This window comes from Bidens hawaiensis, unplaced genomic scaffold, assembly GCF_021521415.1.
Source record: "Bidens hawaiensis isolate Kalapana, Puna unplaced genomic scaffold, B.hawaiensis_p1.1 tig00036041_1, whole genome shotgun sequence".
Lineage (NCBI taxonomy): Eukaryota > Viridiplantae > Streptophyta > Magnoliopsida > Asterales > Asteraceae > Bidens > Bidens hawaiensis.
In genome coordinates this window covers 194,690-199,104 of record NW_027496291.1, presented here as the reverse complement: position 1 = coordinate 199,104, position 4,415 = coordinate 194,690, and the positions used below count along the sequence as shown (strand labels likewise).

The 4,415-nt window shown below is 33.6% G+C and overlaps 1 pseudogene; it reads left to right on the top strand.

Moving 5' to 3' along the window:
* The first annotated feature begins 1,525 nt into the window (after positions 1–1,525).
* On the top strand, positions 1,526–2,103 carry LOC143588152 (auxin-responsive protein SAUR71 pseudogene; annotated as a pseudogene).
* The last annotated feature ends 2,312 nt before the right edge of the window (positions 2,104–4,415 follow it).

The window sequence follows — 4,415 nt, the reverse complement described above, 5'->3', positions numbered from 1 at the left end:
AGTGGTGATATAACACATATGCAAAATCAACGACAATAATATTGCCTTTTACTTTTTCCCACGCTCTGCCATGCCATAACACATATGTAATAGAGGATAAGATTCTTCAAGAATAGCCAAGACAACCCATTTTAGCTCATAACCCATTTTAGTTCATTGTAACCACCTCTATGCACCTCCTCTTTTGACTTTTCACTTGTGAAACAACACACATACACATGCAATTTATACGTATTTTATTTGTATACAATTTATACGTATTTTATGTGTACACTTTATAAGAATTTGCATAGAATTTTATAAAGTTGTTTGTTTTTATAGACAACTACGTACCTGATATGATTATATTTATACACGTGAGAACAATTTTCTCGCTAATAAACACAATACAATCATACATACGCTACACTTCAAAATGTGAACATATATAACTTTCTTTTATTAGTCAAACTTTTCCATGTGAAGAAGAATTCAACATAAGAAAAGATTATCCGCAACACTACAACACGTCATTCTCACACGTAGGCAATTTAGATTAATATTATATCAGTTTTTCATTCATTGATCTCACATTTTCACCATAGTACTAACATACTCATACTTTCACATGGAAACTACTTTTTGATATTAAATTTATTGATTTATGAGAAAATAAATAAATATATGCACCAATCAGGGACGGTGCACATAGCTAAGAACACGACATCTGGTGCATCGATCGATAATGTTGCATTCCCCACATGCAGGTGTCACATAGGCGACAAACGGTGTATGTAGCGTTGGCGAGAGTCTAACAAATAGATTTCTAAACTTTTTTATTATGTATGAACATGCAAGTTACATTTTTGCGTGTGGTTATTAGCTTTTCACAAATATGAACATGAAAAAGAATCATAAAATATGTTTTTATAATTATAGATATTTTATATTAAACATGTTTATTTGTCCAAATAAATTGAGAACTACAAGTTAATTGGCTTCCTAACTCTCATATTCTCTTCCAAACCACGAAATTGAGCCAATAACAAACCAAAATCACATGACATGACTTGTTTATGTTACCTTAAATAAATACTAATATGTTTCGCACTAATAAATTACTATAAGCAACTAAGCACATCATCATGTGCACATCATACACGATTACACGGTATGATCATTATTCATTAATCAAACAAGAATAGAGACAAAATTAAAAAGATTATATAGCGAAATAGCGTGAAGTAATCAGTTAGGGGTAGAACGGTAATAAAAAAAATAAATAGAAAACGAGTAGTTGATAACGAGTCACAAGACCCATATTTCTTTTACTAGTATATAATATTAATTAATAATAAGTTAATAATAATAAAAATAATAACATAAATAAACAAATAATAATAATTGTACCTTCGAAGTACGCTTACCTGTACCCTCACCCTCAACTCCCCTTTATATATTCTCTTGTATTCCCACACACTCTTCAAAACACACATCTCAAACTACAAAACAACCTTAACCACAACCTTAAAAAACTTTTTTTTTAACCGCGTTTAAAACTACCCTCAACCGAGTCTTAACTATGAAGAAGCTCATCCGCCGCCTCTCCTGTGTGGCCGACTCATCTCACTACTCTCTCCTCCGCTCGGACTCCCGGTTCTCCCGCCGCTCCCGAACCCCCAAAACCGGACGCCGGTCCGGCGGAGTTCCCGAGGGACACTTGCCGGTTTATGTCGGTGATGAGATGGAACGGTTTATTGTTAGCGCCGAGTTACTAAACCACCCGATCTTTATCAGCCTACTTAATAAGTCGGCTCAAGAATACGGCTACGAGCAAAAAGGCGTCCTCCGTATCCCTTGTCATGTGCTTGTGTTTGAGCGAGTTCTCGAAGCCATGCGGCTTGGCGAAGAAGCCGATTATGACCAGCTGCAGATTCTCCTAGCCGATGAGTTTGAGTTACGAAGTTAGCTAATATTTTATTTTTTAATTAGGAATATTTTAGTTACTTTTATAATTATTATTCTCGGAATATTTACATATACGGATGGCAGAATGGCAGATCGGTTTTTTATTTGGTCTGTGTTGTACATAATTTTAATTATATGGTTGTTGCTGAATTTAAATTGGTACATAATTTTAATTATATTAATCAGTGTTCTTGTTGAGTGTGTCTGTCTGAGTGGATTCAAGATGGAAGAAAATAAGAGTCGATTGAATTAGTACATAATTGGTGTAATTTTGATGTCGTGATCGTATAACTTCCTTGTTTTTGCGGACTAGATGTTGTTAGTTTGTGTTGTGAATATAATAACACTTTTGAAAAAAGAAAGTGTTCTAGTTGAGAATTTGGTATGGGGTCACTTTTATCAATCTAAGAAACAAAAAGATTAGTTGATGGCTACAAAATGCTAGTGATTTTAAATTTAAAAGTTTTTATTTTCTTGTTTTATTTGTGCATATTAAATTGGTACGGTTGCCCCATGTGCTTGCTGATTAATATTTATTTCAAGAATTTTTTCCAGCTAGCCATTATTGCGATTTCTTGTTTTTGTGAAAAACAAGAGGTGGTTGATTAAGTTGAAAAGGAAAAGGATAGGATGCTTTTGAGGTGGTGATTTGTACATTGGATTGTAGGGTATAGTGTTTCCGATTGTTAAATTTAGGTGTGAGATCAGTATCATATTTGTATTTATTTCCGTACATATACCTGTATCTCCAAAAGTACATGTATCCGTACCCAATTTTATAGTGTGGGTACCGGTAAGGGTAAGGACTAAGGGTATGGGTACAGGTACTCGCTTTGATACCACTTTGTTCTTTTTTTTAAAAGAATTTCACTTAACTTGGTATCGTTACCGTTTAGTACCGACAAATAATTATCTAAAATGTCATAACCAAACAATAATAACACAACCAAAATATACTACTAAAACTAAAAATGAAATAAACCATAATATAAAATTCATTCATGATAAAGTAATGAATTCCAAAACATACAAAGTCTCCTGAAAGTAAATGTTTAAAACAAAATTACCTTATGAAAAGAAAGTTAACATTTGTTTAATATTCTCTAGTCATCTTCTATTTCAATTTTCTTTTTCTTTGTTTATTGTTTCCTCAATTTCTATAGAAAAACAAGAGAGAAAGTTCATTTAATGATATACACAATTACACATACATGAAATAAAAATATATGAAAATACACATATAGATCGAGAAAGAACTGATTCAACTGATATATACTAGTTTTGAAAATCCCGCTTGAAAGTTAAGTCATTAGTGTTGGAAACCTAATAAAAACTCCTACGTATTCTAAAAAGGTACCATTACCTGTAAAACTCGTACATGTACTCATACTTGTACCCAAAAGTACCTCGTACCTAAAATCAGCAAATGTGGGTGCCTGTACCTAATAGACACGTACGAGTACTGAATGGGTACAAGTATTTAAGAAAAAAAATCTCATTCCTAGTTAAATTAGCTTATCTGATGTTTGGTATTTTCTAAATGGATAATAGTGTGCACATCAAAGTAGCAAATAGGAACGCCATCCGAAACGATCAAATTCACACTTATTATGCTATGTGTTATACTTCACTCTTTATCACTCTGGATCATTTCATATCAGCGGCCACCTCTGCTTTTTTCCTCCATCATTCAATCCCATCGTTCAACTTATGTTATACTTCATTTTGCCATCATTCCATTTATTTATATGGGTTATGAGTCCACTGGTGCCACCTCATAATCAGTACTAATGGTTCTTAGTGAAGCATACCGATTAGCTTTAGTTATTTGAAATTGAAATAATAATTTATAATTATCATAATTTTTTTTATTTCAAATGATAGTATATGGGGGTATGGGGGTTCCATTTTTATCACCCATCACACTCAATGGTGGTGTGTCACATCACCAACTCCAAATCCATCACATGTGATGGATTAGTAGGGGTGGTGGTGTGGTGTGATGGATTTTTTTTAATAAATACTAAAATAAATAAAAATAAAACAAGATTACATTAAATAAAAAATAAAACAAGATTATTAAATAAAGACAACTAAATTAAAAAAACCGACAAAAAAAAAAACTACAGCCCTTCCCAACCCCACTTGTCGCATATCTAGTGTTTGCGTTGAAGTATGATCGATTTAAAGGGTTCCTCAAGATGTTCGTGCGGTTGTAGGAGGAAAGTTAGATCGGCGTTTTTTTGGTTTTCATTCAAATGGTTGATATACGTCTCATCACGTTTCATTTTTAAAATATGAGCCTGTTTCTTTCGCTCCTTCGTCTCGGCCATTTCCGCCAACTTAGCCGACTTGTATTCGGCGAAGTTTTCGGCCACCGTTTCCTTTCCAAGTCTTGACGATTCCCCACTTTTCTTGTGATGCGGTCGTGTGGGTGTGGGTGTGTCTTCCTCGAGATCGTCTATGGA